Below are 18749 nucleotides of genomic sequence, written 5' to 3' on the forward strand. Positions count from 1 at the left end.
ATATATATAATAGTATTAAATATATATATATTTTTGCGCGTGTAGGCCACATTACGTCGGCACTAGACTCCCCTTCTGCTGGATAATTTTTTGTAATACATGTCAATTTACGATCATTCCCTTCTCAGTTGTCGAAGCGTAGACAGAAGGCAGAATGTTTCTCTAACCTCAGGAGATGAAACGTTTTTATCACCTTTGCCAACAAGCAACTATTTGAACGGTCTTCTGATGAATTTGTTACAATATTAATGGACACCGTTTTCTTTCATTGCAAAGAATTTCAAGGGGAATCAGAAAGGGTAAAAAGAAAAAGGAAAATAAGAAATAGGGAAATGAGCAAGGGCAAATGGCAAAACGGCGATAAAAGGAAAGGAAATGCGGAGTAGGGAGAGATCCTACGTCGATCCTACGTAGGAGAGGCCTGGCAGTTCCTTATAACTTCGTTGGCCATCTAATTTACCCCTGACCGGTTATCCCAAGGGGGTCTGGGCGATGAGATCAAATTTGGGCATCCTGAGGGCATGCTGAGACCTCCTTGATAGCATCCTGAGGGCCCCCCCCCCCCCCCCCCCCCCCCCCCCTTTTAAATTTTTTTCCCCCCTTTTCTTTTTTTTTTTGGGGGGGAGGGGGGGGGGGGGGGGGGGGGGGGCCGGGGGGGTTTGGGGGGGGGGGGGGGCAGGTTTTCAAGTAAGCTAATTTCTTGATAGAGGAGATATATATATAATATAGTTATATAATAAATTACATATATATATATATATATAATATATATATATATATATATATACTATATAAATATATATATAGATATATATATATATATTATATATAATCTATATATATATTATATATATACATCTATTAATGTATATATATATATATATATATAGATATATATAATAATATATATATATATATATATATATATATATATATTCATCAAATGACGGAAAAGAGAACTCCAGTATTAATTAGAAGGCGCACTGTATTTGCCCTACGTTTCAAGACCTCGTACGGCGCATTCTCAAAGCACTAAAAGCAAAATGCAATATAAGTTCAAACGAACTCGTACATAAAAATGCCATAAAATACATAATAAAAGTAGAGGAGAAGTCGAGACACGAAATGAAAGAGACGACAAAGAACAGAGAATACCATCTAAATTAAATACAATTTAAACTGGAATTGTAAGAATGGGCGTGACACGCAGTGTTGGCTTTGTTCCAACGAAATCTAACGAGAAGCATTACAGAGGAACTGACCTGGTCTCAATATTCAACAGGGGAACCAGATGTTTGGTTAACAGCAATTCGAGGATCGATCCTGATGGGCCTTGATGGGCACCTTTAGAGCCTCGCAAACAATTTTAAGAGTCTCTGTATTCGATGTTGAAATGGCATTTTTTTGACGTGATCTCTTATACATGATAATTCAAGTCTTGATAGTACTATGGCTGGTCGATAACTCAGAGTATGATGACATTCTATTCTCACCTATTGGGGGGAGGCCACGATAGCTATTGGGTTGTTAGGTATCAGGTTGGGATCTGATGACGAAGAAGAGAGTGCTTAGTAGAAAGTAGTAAATAACATATAGCTTACATCAACAAAATGATAATTAGTTACGAAAATAAACATGGAAACAAGATAAGAGAGACTTAGGACAAAAATCCACGCCACATCACAGAAGTATTAGAGCCTCATAATAGCGCTGCAAGGAAGAATCGAACCTTTACACCATCGTCGAATTCTAAAATGATTTAGTAAGAACTGTGATACTGATATGTCAAGGATTAACAAGGGAACAAAAGGTTAAACCACACAGACCCTTACTTTTGCCCAAATCGTTTTCCGGGCCTCATTGGGACCCACTGCCACCTGAAGCTAGACTGACGCAGTTATCCGCAAAAGGTTTTGGCTTCATTTTAATGTACAAATATCTTTTACCAGGGCTTAGGACCAGCGTGAACATGTAAACTCTCACGACGTAATTAAAATGTATGTAACGTCTGCCAGAGTCCAAGTGTTATTTCAAAGTTGGTTTAAAAGAAAGTCCTCCAAACATAGTGGTTTATGCCTAGAGAAATGAAGCACAGGAAAAATAAAATTATAATTTTTTTAGTAAACATGAATTCATGTTATTAAAATTAAAATAAAAAACAAAAAAACAACAACGAAAAATATAATGAGAACAAACTATGCACAGTACAGGAAACATACAAATTAGTATGCTAAACACGTTTTATGGAAATACATACGAGTTTGGGTATTTATATAGCGAGACATATTGTTGTTTACAACAAAAGTGTGTTGTACTTTCAAGGTCGCACGTACCCCTGAACAGATAACTGTCAAAAATATTTGCTTAGACACCCACACGTATTTACGTACGTACGTAACAGATACTCGCAAGTATAAACGGCCCATTAAAACAACCTTCTATATATATATATATATATATATATATATATCTATATATATATATATATATATATATAAATTTTCATTCCATAACGATAACATCATACCCATTTTTTGAAGATTTATCAGCCGTGATTGATGACTGGGAGCTTTCGTTTGATCTGCTCGCAAAACCTTGAGAAATCTGGCTTTCATGAATATCAAGAAATCTGGGAACCATTAATAATTTTTCGCCGTCGTCGGGGGCTATATACCGTATTTATTTCTGCCCCGATGCCGTAGCCTTTTAAATGGGGGAGAGAGAGAGAGCCTAGACCATCCATCAAGACATCTCATATTTACGGCGCATTATCGCCCCGTGAAATATGAGGTTCATTTTCGCGTCATTTTTCACTAAGACTGCTCAACTTATGTAGTATATAATCCTTTTAAAAAGCAGTTTTGCGGGGGTTGGGGTGGTGGGAGGGGGAGGGCGGGGGTATTTGGTCTATATTTTATCCCCGTTAAAGCTGGCCTATTATGATTTTCTAATTCGTCCGGTCTCTGCTGCCGCCGTGAGATTTTCAAGAACGTTCGTTTGTTCGTCTTTCGTCTCCATTGACGTTTTAAGATTCCTGGATGCGTTCTGATTACTTCTTTGCTTCTGCAGATTTCCCAAGAAAAATCAGGCAAACTGCTAAATTAACTGATTAAATTTAAAAAAATGGTCACGTAGCAATTTTTTCATGATGGTCTCTAACATTAAGTATAAACTAGCATTTGCAAGTGCCCATACCCATACCCATATCTGTATCATACACATACCCATACCCATACCATATCTTATATAATTCTTGTTAAAAAAGATACTTCAACTATAAAAAAGAAAATACCCATACCCATATCTGTATCATACACATACCCATACCCATACCATATCTTATATAATTCTTGTTAAAAAAAATACTTCAAGCTATAAAAAAGAAAATGCCCATACCTATATCTGTATCATACACATACCTATACCCATACCATATCTTATATAATTCTTGTTAAAAAAAATACTTCAAGCTATAAAAAAGAAAATACCCATACCCATATCTGTATCATAGCCATACCCTTATACCTTATCTTATAAATTTCTAGGTAAAAAAGGAAAGCCAATACTTAAGATATAAAAAACAAATTCACTTAGGGAAAAGCAGAAAACACAAACAAATAAATAAAAAAAAACCTACAAGAGCTGAATTGGAACATTTCAGGTATATCAGAATAAGTATTCCGGGAATGCAAGTAACTTTTTCTTTCTTTTTCCATAGGCAAAGAAAATCACCACCCTTTGTAAAAGGAATGTTTTCAATTTACGTAGACGATCTCAGCAGACAATTCAAGTTGACTTTCAGGCGTTTTATCTTGTGCGTGTGTGTGTGTGTTTATTTTTTTATTTCCTTTTATTTCTAAATTAATTCATCAAGAAATTCTCTGTAAAACCGAATGAAAATGATAACTTTTTGTTTTACTTTTTTTTTATCATGGAATTCTCAACCTATTTCGTAACAGAATGGAAATGACAGGACTGGGAGAATGATAACTTTCTCCTGTTATTTATTCCCTTTTCTTTTTTCAGATTTCTTTATCATGGAATACTCAACCCATTAAAAAAAGTATTATATATATATATTATATATATATATATATATATATATATATATGTATAGATATATATATGTATATACTATACATACATATATATATAGAGATATATAGAGGATATATATATATATGTATATAGTATATATATATGATATATAGTATATATACTATATATATATAGATATATGATATATATATGATTTTATATATATATATATATATATATATATATATATATATATAGCTATAGTATATAGATATAATATATATATATGTATATATATAGTATATACTAAATATATATATATAATATATATATATAAGACATATATATATATATATAGATATATATATATATATATCTATATATATATATATATATTAGATATACTAGATATATATATATATATCTAGATATATATAGATATATATATGATATATATATATATATACATATAGATAGTATCATATATATATATATATATTATATATATATATATATATATATATATATATATATATATATATATATATATATATATATATTATATATATAGAGAGAGAGAGAGGCGTAGGAGAAAATAATGACTTATTCAGAAACGTAAAGGTGATATTCCGAACACAGAAAATTCAATGAATTTGCGAGTTCCTCGAATTCATATTTTCTGTTTCCTGAATTTTTCATGCAAAGCGGCTCTCTCTCTCTCTCTCTCTCTCTCTCTCTCTCTCTCTTCATTATTTATAACTTCATTACAGGAACTACAACTTCACCTTTACAAGAAGAAGAAGAAGAAGAAGAAGAGAGAGAGAGAGAGAGAGAGAGGAGAGAGAGAGAGAGAGAGAATATTATCTCTTTATCAAGAGAGATATCCATCACATTCACGCTACCGTAACTTTCTGAAAAAAAAACAAGTCTATAGGGAGATAATTATTTAATTCTTCATCACTCCAAGTATCACATTACTTTACAGAACGAGAGAGAGAGAGAGAGAGAGAGAGACTACTGCTTTATGACTGTATCACATTATCATTAAGAAATAACGCCGCAGCGACTTCTAATGTTATCGCGTAACATAAGGTGTTCCCTTAATGCCTCTGGTCTAATGGTTGCTTTGGAGATTAATCAAAATAATGGTGTACTAACAGTGACAAACATCACCTCTAACACTGACAAATTGGCCACCTCCGTTGTGCTTGTTTTTTTTTTTTTTGTTATTGTCTTTTTGTCGTCTCTGACTTACAATGCTCATGCTCTGTTCGTCACATTTTACCAAAAGGTGAAAGGGATACGATAATTATTATCATTATTATAATTTTTTTTTGCTCAAATAAGCGTTGTTTGTTTGTATGGTGTTTTTACGTTGCATGGAACCAGTGGTTATTCGGCAACGAGACCAACGGCTTTACGTGACTTCCGAACTACGTCGAGGGTGAACTTCTATCACCAGAAATACACATCTGTGACCCCTCAATGGAATGCCCGAGAATTGAACTCGCGGCCACCGAGGTGGCAGGCCAAGCCGAAACCGACCACGCCACTGAGGAGCTCAAATCAACGTTGTATTATCATGGAACAAAAGGAAATGTCACGAACGCACCTTTTGCTCTTCCTGGGCTGATAATTACCGAACAGCGTCTTCAAAGTATATAGTTTATCGTCGCCTTGGAGAATGCGACCAGCATTTCACGAAAGTTATTATGGATATTTAAGGCAGCAGTATACGAATGAAAGCTTAATTCACAAAATAATATTTAAAATATTTTTTTTTTTCAAATCCAATGCTTTCTAAAAAAAAAAAATATACATACTTCCTAAAATTCTTCTCGTACAAACCCTAAAAATTCATGAGCAAAATATTTTAATTCCTTTGAAAAAAATAATGCATCTGATGAAGTAAATGTTTCAGTAACACAGTAACAATAAAAGCACATTGTCTGCCAAATAAATGATACATCCTAAAGAGAGAGAAAGAAGCATGAGAGAAAAACTTAACAAACTTGAAGGAAGCAAATTTATGAGCAAACTTCAGTCTCCAAGTTTCAACAGAACTCTTTAACATTTCATACACATCGTATTTTCTCTCTGTTACATATACTCTTTCTACCACTTATTTGCTTACGAGGAACTTGCACAGCAAGTGGTATGAACTAATTGAAATGGAGATTTTATAGAAATAACAAATATGCGTATGTTTTCCAGTCTGTAAACTGCTATCGTTTTCAGGAAGGGAATGAATATGTCTGAATATTTGTTTGTTTAAGATATTGAGCGTATAATCATATAAACGTACACATACAAATACATACTGTATAACGCACACACACCACTGACACATACATGCATGCATTCATGAATATATACAACACATATATATAAATACATGCATACACACACACCACACACACACACACACACACACAACACACACACATATATATATATATATTATATATATATATATATATATATATATATATATTATATATTGCCGAGCATATTCGACCATACGGCACTAGTTTATATTAAAATAAAACAAGCAGGCAACCCTCTTACCTTTAGTTGCTGGTTATCCTTCTGCAAATGGAATCAAGTTGATATAAGCTTGGCTAATGAATCTTCATAGATACAAACATATACTTCTTATTTCCCAAACTAGCTAAACATGATATGGAACAAAATGATTAAAAATTGCATAAATAAAAGAACTAAGTCTGACCCTTAAAAGACCGTAAACTGTCATTCTATTCTCCTGAATTAGATTAAGAAAACTTTTCCCCTAAAACTCACGTTCTGTTGTGTTATACATTAAAATAGTCAAGTCTTTTAGAGAACCCATTCTCTGGTAGAATGCCATGAACCCATCTGAAATAAAGAGACACACTACACTTCTCTCTCTTTTCAAAGGGTAACTTTTCCAAAGTCTTCTAATTTACAATACCTTTTATGATGGGTGTGTCCTCAAGACCTCCTCCAAAACTGTTCTATATCTTAACACCGACAAACAGAGAGTGTCACCTTCTCTAGGAGCTCGGGCTGTTGGGCCCCATACATTAAACGCACAACCCACACACACATCCGGTCACGCCTTTTGAAATGGCATAGCAACCGAGAGCCGCATCCAATCTCTAAAGGATCATTAGTCTTATATTGCATGGTCACGGATTCTGACTGTTCTTTCATTTCACCATTCTTCAAGGAATCAAGTGACTGTTGCTATGCCCTTTTGTCACTAAGCGGAGAAAGCTGATATCTAACAATTCACTGCCACACTTGCTTTTTTTTAAGATGGCTCGGCCACCTATGTCCTTTGTGCACTCCCGTTGCACACCACATCAGCAACTAGTACATAATGGTCAAATGTTTGCAAGATAGCCCCCATAACACATATTTTGACCATCACTTTGGATATCATAAGCATAACCACTGGAATTGTGTAGTGTTCGCCGAAGAAGAATTCATGTCTCTAAGATAGGCGGAACTTGAACCGCCCCGTGAGCCCATGTAAGTGTTTTACGAACACCTAAGGCAAATAGTTGTAGACCCAGGCTGAGCACGTGAACTCGAAATAATTCGGCACGTGCCATTATTCAGCGTCTGCGACCCTCGTAAGTGTATCCAACACCCCCCTGTCACCAAACCGTAGATTCAACGTCTTCTGATGAAGGAAACGTGGCCACCACCCTGTTGCCAAGGAAATATTCCGTGACTTCCATGCAAGTGCAACTCGCACCTGCCTTGTAGAAGATTGTGGACTCCTGACTTGTCCCAGAACATATCCTGAGACGAACCACCAACGACATCTCATCCATTGCAAAGGTGATCCATAGCATCGCCACTCGTGTGTAGATTCGACCTCTGGTACTGTAGAACCAAGCCGTTTCCGACGTAACCATCACGTGAAGTTGGGAATTCTCTAAAGTCATTATGTGTCCGTATTTGAAAAGTCTACATGATCATAGAATAACTAAAGTCTTGCTTTACCACACAAATCTGTCAGTAACTAATATACCCAATCTCATAGTCAATTATTAAAAATTCCTCACTAAACAAACATGATCTTTACCCACTGAATCCTCACAAGTAATCCTATACCTGACAAACATACTACCTATAAAAAAAACCATAATGTCTAACAGCAAAACTCTTGTATATAATTAACTTCCATGAAATATAATGCCGAACTCATATACCTAGATAAATTATACCTCCTGTCTTAAATAGAAATGCTATGTAAAGCTTAACCCTGATTATGAACATCCCTTGTAGGAAAAGAAAAAACGATCATAATAATAATAATAATAATTGAACTTTCCCCATTACAAAACACACACAGAGAAAAAGAACATATGTATAATCCAACGCTTTCCCCCATAAATACAGCATGTATCGTTATGGAATTTGCTACCGCAACATATCTCATCGACCGGAATTGACCCCTTACATGCATCTCCATGGAATGTCATAAACAACACCTCTGAAAACAGTGCAAATCTCCGAGTAATCAACTCTGAAAGAAAAATCAACAAACGGACTCATCACAGCATTATCAACAAAAATCCACCTGTGAATGAAGACCTCATGTGCTCGAATCGCATTATAGATTTGTCTAGTCAGACTTGCAACCTCAGAAATCATTATTCTCCAAATAGCCCAAAAGTTCTATACTGACGCTATATAACCACACTTCACAAAATTATCCTTAGGATATCACCAAAGGTACCCAAAAATTGTCCTTGAAAACATAACTCATCCATGATACTTCCACAAGTACATAAAACCGCATAACCATCTCGTCGGGATATAAACCACAGAAAACCACAATTCACCCATTATATACCGCCAAATATAACCACTGGTGAAATAAAATACAACCTCTCCACCGAAACCAATAAAACCCCAATAACCCCCTCTTGGCTCGTAAAACCTCATACCACTGCCAAAAACAATATAACCACAAGAAAAACCACCGCCAAAAATTATAGCCACAAAAAAAAAAAAAAAACATAAAAAAAACTCAGCTAAACCCCTAAACTACACACAGGAATTACCACGTGTTTATCATCATATTCCTCAGCTTAACAGAATTTTGCCATATTCTCAAACCAACTTTCCACGTAAAATATTTACCTCTGAATCTTATGCCAAAACGCCGCAGTTTGCGCATAATAAAGAAAAATAGTAGAAGTGAAAGAGAAAAAAAACATTAAAGACATTTCACTATCAATTTGCAAAAACCAGAAAAAAATGCAACTGTGCGACATTATATTAGTTACCACAACCAACTCTTTTCAGTTTTGATATGTGTTAATTTCGACCGACCTGTTTTTTCCTCTAAGACTACAAATCCGTTTCCAATCTTTTCCTCAATGCCTCTAAACGGACCCCCAAATTTCGGACCCAATTCGTAGCTTAGCTCATTTCTCACGTTGATTTTTAAAAATACCTTCTTGTCTCCGACATCGATCTGAAGATCAGATGTTTCGCTATTACTTCTCTCTACCATCTCTCGAGTCGTGGCCTCGAGATTGCGGCTGGGACAAGCATGTCTCTCTCTCTCGCTGTAGATATCAATGATTCGATTGTATCCTCCCCATGATGAGGTATAGTTAACGGATCGAATGTGCCTCGTGCTGGGCAACCAAACAAAGCTTCAAAAGGAGACATTTTAATGGAATCACTAACCATACTGTTAATATAATGTCTAACCATATCAATATATCTGTCCCAATTTTTATCATTGCCACCTACAGTCTTCCTGAGAGCTTCAAGCACTCTCCTGTTTGCTCGTTCAGGTCTGTATGGAATAATTGTTACTTTCCGTATCCCCATGACTTCCGCTAAACATTCTAAAGTTTTGTTTACAAATTCTCTGCCATTGTTGGTCAATAAAACCTCGGGTGAGCCATATCTGCAAACGATACCATTGAAAATGCTATAGCTACTTCTTCAGCCGTTTTATGCTTAAGTGGAAAAATTTCTACTATCCTCGTAAGTTCATCTAGTATTACAAGAAAGTACTTATTCGCATATCTAGACTCACAAAAATTTCCCAGAATATCCATATGTATCCTCTGAAAAGGTCTACTTGGTATCGGATTTGACCCTAATTTGCGTGAAGTTATCCTTGCTGGTTTGCATGCATTGCATAGTGTACATTTTTTCACAAGATTTTCCACATCTTTTCCCATGTTTTTCTAAATGTATTTAGCACGCACCTCATTATACGTTTTTTCTATCCCCAAGTGCAGACTACCAAACCTGCAATCTACTATATCCAAAACCACTGGAACTAGGACTTTCGGAATTACGATCTGTGTTGTATCTCCTTTACTTTCACTAGTTCTCAATTTATATTTAATTTTCCTGACCAATAGATTACCTTCTAATTTTAAACCCGAAAAAGTTCAACTTATAACGTTTCCTGACTAATTCCCCTCTAAGAAATGCTTTTGCGTCTGCCAAAATCTCATCTTCATCCTGCCTTTGCTCTATGAGACCCATATCCCATTGTATAGACTCGCTAGTGACTTGTGCAACTTGAAATCCTTCTGTGTCATAAAAACTTCTACTAAGGGCGTCCGCAACTACATTTAATTTGCCTTCTATATATTTGAGTTTTGCATCTAAATCTCTGATAGTTAGAAACCTATCGAGCTCTTTTGGGCAACAAATCGGACTTATTAAAAAGACCTAATAATGGCTTATGGTCTGTAAGGACTTCTACTTTATTCCCCATCAGTAGCAGTTGAAAATGAACCAAACTTGATACTATTGCAAAGGCTTCTTTGTCTATGGTAGCCATTGATCTCTCATTGCTGCTCTTTGTCCTGAACTTCCTGCTATAAAAGGCTATGGGATGGAATTTCCCATCAAACATTTGCATAAGGCAAGCACCTATACCCTCCTGGCTGGCATCAGTCACTAATGTGAATGGTTTACTGAAATCTGGAACTTCAGAACGGGGGGATTCATTAACGCGCCCTCAAGCTTTTGAACACTCTCATCCTGGGGTTTCCCCCATTGAAATTGAATGTCTTCCCGCAATATATCTGTTAGGGGAGCTGCAATATTAGAAAACCCTTCCACAAACCTCCTAAATAAACCGGCGATACCCAGGAATGACTTAATTTCTTTATTTGATCTCGGGGTGCGAAAATTCGCTATTGCTTTGACTTTATCGTCATTTACTCTAACCCCTTCCTTGGATATGACATGACCTAGATATGGGACTTGCTTTTTCAAGAATGAATACTTAGCTAGCTTGATTTTCAACCCCGCTAATCTAAGCTTCCTAAGTACTTCTGTAAGCACTTCCAGGTGTTGCGCGATCGTGTCTGTTGCAACCAAAATATCATCCATATATAAAAAAAACTTTTTACCCAATAACCCATGCAAAACTGTATTCACCAACCTGGTAAAAGTCATCGGACTGCCCGATAAACCAAACGGCATTTGCATAAATTCATAGTGTCCCTTGGGCACTGAAAAAGCTGTGTATTCCTTACTACTTTCACTAAGTAAGGAAAACCCTGCGTTAAATCAATAGAGCTACAAATATCATGTCCCCCGATTTCTACAAAAAGATCTGGTATGCACGCAACTGGATAACGGTCAGGGATTGTCTTTTCATTTAAACATCTAAAATCGACGCATATACGTACAAAACAGTTCTTCTTAGGCACTGCTGACAAGGGAAAGTTGTATGGAGACACACTAGGCCTAATGATTCCTTCTTCTTCCCATTTATTGACCTCTTTCTCTACGTGTTCTCTGATTTTGAAAGGTATGCGGTATGCAGGAATATAAATAGGTTTTGTGCCACTCTCAAAATTTGCCTTATGCTCTAACATATTAGTCGATCCCAGTTTATCACCTTGTAAGGCTACTGTATCCCCAGATTCTGCCAAGAGCTCGCTTACCGCTTCAACATGCCACTATAATCCGCATTAACTAAATTTCCTCTGAATATTCGTTTCCTTGATTGCATTTCTGCCTCTGAAAACTCAGATTTCCCCTATTTCCCCTCTATGATAGCCACTGAACCACTGTCACTACTCCAATCTTGGAGATCCAATACAAATGTATTCCTTTGGTATTTCCTAACTGTATCATTACAGTTTAATAATTCTAACAATGTAACCCCAGTTTTTGATACACTGTTCACTGATGCCGTGCTAATAGTCCCTCTTAGCTTCTCGCTATCCTCAATAGCACACATCCGTGGGTTTTCTCACTTCCCTCAACTTGACTTTTACCATAGTCTTTGAACCTGGCATTAACACAACATCCACTGATAAAACACCTTTATATTTGTGGTTAGTACCTCCCCGTTCCACGATCCCATAAACATCACCACCCTTAGATCTAACAATTCACCGCACACTTGCTATTTCTTTAAAGATATATATATTATATATATATATATATATATATATATATATATATATATATATATATATATATATATATATATATATATATATATTATATATATATATATATATATATATATGGATATATATATATATATATATATAAATATATATATATATATATATATATATAAATAGCATGAGGAGTAGTGTCTCTGTCACGCACACAAAAGGAAATCTTCAAGGTCTTTGAAACATTGAATTCAAGAGTTCCAATGGCTGAATAATGGTAGAGAAAGTCTAGGCAATAGCTGTTCCGATCTTGAAAGATCTGCAGAGTTTAAAAGATTTCTTGGAGTAATCTACTTTCTAAACTGCTTTCAAACTCCAGCGATTATTCTAAAGGTCAAAATGAAGGCTTGCATTTGAAATGGCATTTAGAACATTGACTTCAGATTCTCTGCCTTTGATCTACCGCAATTTTCTCAAGATCCTCTAACAAGCTACTTTTATTTGGTTCCTATTCCCTTGTGCCTTTTTAGAGATTCTCTCTCTCTCTCTCTCTCTCTCTCTCTCTCTCTCTCTCTCTGTATATATAATAGTATACAAATATGGATACGTGTTTATCCTAAAATGCCGGGGATACGAGGTTCATCATTAAAAGGCGAGTGATGTATGATCTGGTAGTCGTTATTAGCATACACGAGTTGCTTTGGCTATAATTATCCAGCTCTCCGTTTATAAAGCAAACAACAGACTGTCAACACAAACGCTTTCAAGTTATGAGGATCATTCAGAATTCACTGAATTATTCGTGATTAACGTCCGTATTTCAGTTTTCTGAAAAGAAAACTATCGTGCAGGCTTTGTCTGTCCGTCCGCACTTTTTCCGTCTGCGCTCAGATTTTGTAAACTGCTGAGGCTAGAGGGCTTCAGATTGGTATGTTGATCATCCACCACCCATCCGTCCAACGGCCCCAGTAGTTTTCATTTGGTTCAAGGTTAAACGTAGCCATCGATCTCGGTTTGGAAATAAGGCCGGCACCTAGCAGAATCTACAACAGGTCTAATTTACCTATTTGTAATGATATACATACATACATACATACACACACACACACACACACACACACACACATATATATATATATATATATATATATATATATATATATAATATATATATAACAGGATGGAGAAAAGCCAGAGTAGCATTATTAATTTATTGTCCAAATTTCGAGACTGGGTCTCATCTTCAGGCTGTAAAATATGCAAAATACATAAATTAAAACAGGACTCAGGATTAATATAAATAAAAAATGGAACAATATATGAAACACTATAAATATTCTAAAAAAATATTAATCTAAAATAAACTAAAATAAAAATAGAAAGTGAAGAATGCCTAAGTCAGTACCTATCTCTCATGGCGTTAAAAACTGAGTGACGTTCTCTGATTTAGAAAGGGGGTAATCAGCTATGATATAAACCTATAATATATATACATATATATATTATATATATATATATATATATATATATATGTATATGTAAATATGTATGTATGTATATATCTGAATCACGAAAGTTTGGAACGTGATAAATCCATGAATAAAGGTATAAGCTACGAAGGAATGATAAACAACGGAGTTTCTCCAAGATCTTTCGACTCAACGTCCTTTACTTAGACATGTTTACTTGTAACATCTGCTCTAATTGCATCAGAGTTATGCTGTTTGCCTTAGAGTTGCATGAAATGTTTTTTTCCCCCTTTCATAAAAAGGCCTTCGAAATTTTAAAATGCATTACGCAGAATTTCTTTTCAGTCCGCTGATATGTTTATATCTGCGGTAACATCAACGTCCGGCAAAAATGAAATTATTTTAATTCGAGTGAAAAATATTGGTGCTCAATATCCCTCATGATCAGTGAATTAGATTACGTCCGTACCGCATCGAAATGTTAAAAACTAAATTCATTCAGATATTATTCGTTTTTTTATCATTTTTTTTAATATTTTATTTCCAAACGTCCACTTTTATTTTGTAATGCTGAAAATTTTATCTTCATTTTTTTTTATCATCAGGTTTCATCTTTGACGTTTTGGGAAACATTTTGGCTAATCATTCTATGCGATAAATATGTTAACCTATCACATCATATCGTTTTTTCTTCGCTTCTTGCTTAATTCACAGCGGTGTGTCACTGTTCCCACAACGCTCTATGTCAAAAAAAAAAAGTAAAAACTTCGGAAATGGAGTATATTTCCAAATACTCAATGTCCACGCGCTTCGAGTAAGCTGGAGCTTGGATCACGCCTTGTTTTTTTAAACTCTGGCGCATCACATTCCATTACCAAGAAGCATTCTTTGGAAAGTAAACTTATTTCCCATCATTCCCACATGACATCATGATGATAATCACTGTCATATGTTGACTACATTTACACTTACATCATTGTGGATTCCTTCACCATTTTAGTGACTCATCAAAAAAATAATAACATGAAATTAGAAAAATGCAGACTGCTTGCGGTGTTTTGCGTCTCCGTTCAAGCACCGTTACTGTGATTACCGCCTCTCAAGAAACCATTAGGCATGACGCTTTGCTTGGATCTTTATTATGCAATTCCATCTGAATAGTCGTCGGGCTGATGATGGAAGTTCAGCGAATTGTCTTAAAGTAATGGAATGGAATTTCTCTGTCTCTAACTCTGTCTGGCAAGTATGTAGTACTTGGGTGTATGGTATGTGTATATATGTGTATGTTTATGGGATGTATGAAATTACTTAATTAATATATATTAAAGGTTTAAAAAAAATCACAGTATAGACAGCACGTGGACTTCATTGAGATTAACGCGATACCACGGGAAAGGTGGAAAGTAGGGCAGGCAGAAATTATAAACCGAGCCACTTTTGTACTACTAATTAATTAGACATTGTCGAGGGCAGACAAGAAATAATTTATCATATAATATATATATATAATATAATATATATATCTTTATATATAGATATTATATATATATATATATTATATAATTAATTTTATAATTAAAGGACGAAAGTTGCATGGTCTTTAGAATTTCTTGGCCAATATTTTTCCTTTGGTAATTGCTTATATATAATATATATCTATTATATCTGGCGGTATATATGTATTGAATTATATATATATATTGAATACAATATGTATAAATGGATATTTTAGTACTGTATATGGTATTATAAACTTCAACTTCTTTTCTCTTCCTGGACCAGGTACTCTCCGACCCAGTAGTTCAATTTCCTGATTACTTTTCAGTGTTAAGGTCCTTAGGTGGGATAAAAACTGTTATAAAACTCGTTAACTTTCGTATCCGCCACCCTAAGTCTGCACTAGTATAACCGTTTCACCTGGACTTGTGTCACTACTTACGCCAACGGAGGTGTCCTTAACTTTTCAAGGAACGGGCATAACTACGTACTTTATCAACCCCAGGGCTAGAGCTGATGGTAAGGAGTGACAAGACACTTTTATTTGCTTGTGTGTTAGACTTTACCTTTTTACTTTTGTGCGCATGAGATACGCTGAGAAGAAACTGCAGCTCACTGTGGTATAACACGTTGCTAACGCCGTGCCAGGGATTTCAAGAAGTTTTCTACAGTAAATTATTGGTTTAATCTATTTCTGCACTTGAATTGTTTGTTTGCATGGATGCTTTTACGTTGCATGGAACCAGCGGTTATTCATCAACGGGACCAACGGCTTTACGTGACTTCCGAACCACGTCGAGAGTGAACTTCTATTACCAGGAATAATACAACATCATCTGACCCCTCAAGAATAATGCCCCGAGAAATTCTACAACTCCGCAGCCACCGAGGTGGCTAGGAAAAAGAGCCCATACCAACCACAGCCACCCCTGCAGGGCGCTAGTGCACTCGGAATTCAGGACTTCTGGATAAGTCTGGGAATAACCTGTTTCCTGAATGAAAGGGGATGTGCTGACATACCATTGGATGAACATTTAATAATTTATCAAGCTTTGGTTTTTATTTCTCGGTACCTCATTTTATGTCTCTGTGTCGTAATGGACTGCCATGATTATAAATTGAAACGTTCCTTCTGGAATTTAGGCAAATGACCAATTACCCTTGTAGAATCCTGTACCTAGGCTCAAGTTACCAGTTCTCCAAGGCACTTCAGACTGCTCTTACATCTAATTTAAAAAAAAATAAAGTATATCTTAGTTTTACTAGACCACTGAACTGATTAACAGCTATTCTATGGCTGCCCCGAAGGATTAGATTATTTTTGTACGTGTGGCTAGGTAACCAGCCGGTACGTTAGCAAGCGAGACCCTACAAGACTTGCGATGTGGGGATCCTAACCAACGTCCGAACAAAAACGAATTTCTATCACCTAAAAGAAAAGAAATTCCTCTAATTTCTCGTTGGCAGAGAGGGGGAGCGAACCGGATTTGAAATTTAAATGCAAGAATTGCCAATACGCCTCCTTAAAATCTAACATACAGAGTCAATCTTTAGCAAATTTCAGTCTCACGCTATTGTCTTGTTAAAATACGGTATAAATCACAGGGCGTTAAAAAAAAAATTACAAAAAAAAAAAAAGATCATAAATTATTAAGTCCGTATTCTTGAAGACAAGATAGGTAGTTCGCTCGTGGTGGGATCGGAATTTAGGGGAATAAATGGGCACCATGACAATTATGACACCCAGGCCTCATTTTTACCTGGGAAAAGGTTCGCGATAATAGCGGTCAGGAAACAATCTTCCCTGAAATAGAGGTCCCAGCCCAGTTGACTCGGAGATCGGGTCGTGTTTGGAGAGTCAAAAAAAAAAAAAAAAAACAAAAAAAAAAAAAAAAAAAAAAAAAGGGGGGGGGGTGGGGGGGGGCTAGCAAGAAGCTGAACTTCCGGGACAATAATCGTTGTTGGAACGTTCAATCAGAACACGTTAATTTAAGAAAAGAAATTCCTTAGGTCTTATTCTTAAGATTTATTTTAAAATGGGGGGGGGGGGAAGAAATCTGTAAAAAAAACCTTATGTTTTTTTTTAGGACATTTACTTACCCAACTACGGTTAAAAATAACGAATCCGTGAGGAATTTGGCATAGGTTGCAAATCATAGTTTATTTTTAGACTTATTAATACGATGTGATGATAATCTCTGGTGGAAATCATGGACTCTGTCATGATGGTCGGAACATTATAGAACAGATATAAATAAAATATTCCTAGGTTTTATTTCAAAAATTTTGTAATAAGCTATAAAATAAATGGCCTCGGGTCACCACCATTATTAAGCGATAAATAATATATGAAAATATGTACCCAGGTTATGCATCATTATGTTATTAAGTTTTACATTTAAAAATGCAATGAATAAAACTAAATAAACGGGATATGATTCATTATTTTATAAAGCGATAATGTATGCGAATATATGCTCAGGTCATAAATCATGGTCTTTAGAGAGCTAGAAATAGGATGTGATGGTGATTAAAGAAAATGTAGAATCGTGGAATCACGTTATTTGTGAAGGAAATTAGAAATTCAATAGACTGGTCTTATCCCAAACGAAATGGAAAAACAAAGCTCTTAAAAAAATAAAAAAATATCTGAAAAAGAAGAATAATTTAAGATTTTTAAAATTTACGAAATATTTGCAAAACGACGAATTATTTGGTCTCAGGAATGAATTAACAAAATAACGCCAGTCTTTTTTACGTATATAAAATTTATGAAAAGCTGTATTGAATGTGGACTGATCTGCATTATTGCATTATTTTGTAATTGATGGATAAATTTTCAGTAAAATTTGGTGTTATTTTTGAGGGCAAAAGGAATATGATTTAAAGGCACTTTTTAAAGTTCTGAAGTAAATGTCACTTTTCACTTATCAATTGCTGATGGCAGTTAATAACGTCCTGCACGCAACAAAGACCTTCCTATAAGGAAGGAACCACTAATGCTTTCCTTGTTTGCATACTATACAATAATTATATATATATATTATATAATAATAGATATTAAGAAGAGTATCAATATATATAGATATATAATATAGTCGAAGCTACAAATGTTCCTTTAAATTATCTAATTCGCTTCCTTAGCCTCCGGCAATGATATTATTTTTCCATATATGGCTTAACCGAAGGGGAATGTTTTTCTCGATAATACACTTGCCATGGAACCAGGGCGCGAACCCATGATCCTTAACAAATTCCAGGAACGTCAGTGAAAGCTTTATCCTACTACACCACCGCCTGAAGAGTAGGATAAAGCTTCGCTGACGTTCCCTGAATTTGTAAGGAT

Source organism: Macrobrachium nipponense, chromosome 35, assembly GCF_015104395.2.
Source record: "Macrobrachium nipponense isolate FS-2020 chromosome 35, ASM1510439v2, whole genome shotgun sequence".
Lineage (NCBI taxonomy): Eukaryota > Metazoa > Arthropoda > Malacostraca > Decapoda > Palaemonidae > Macrobrachium > Macrobrachium nipponense.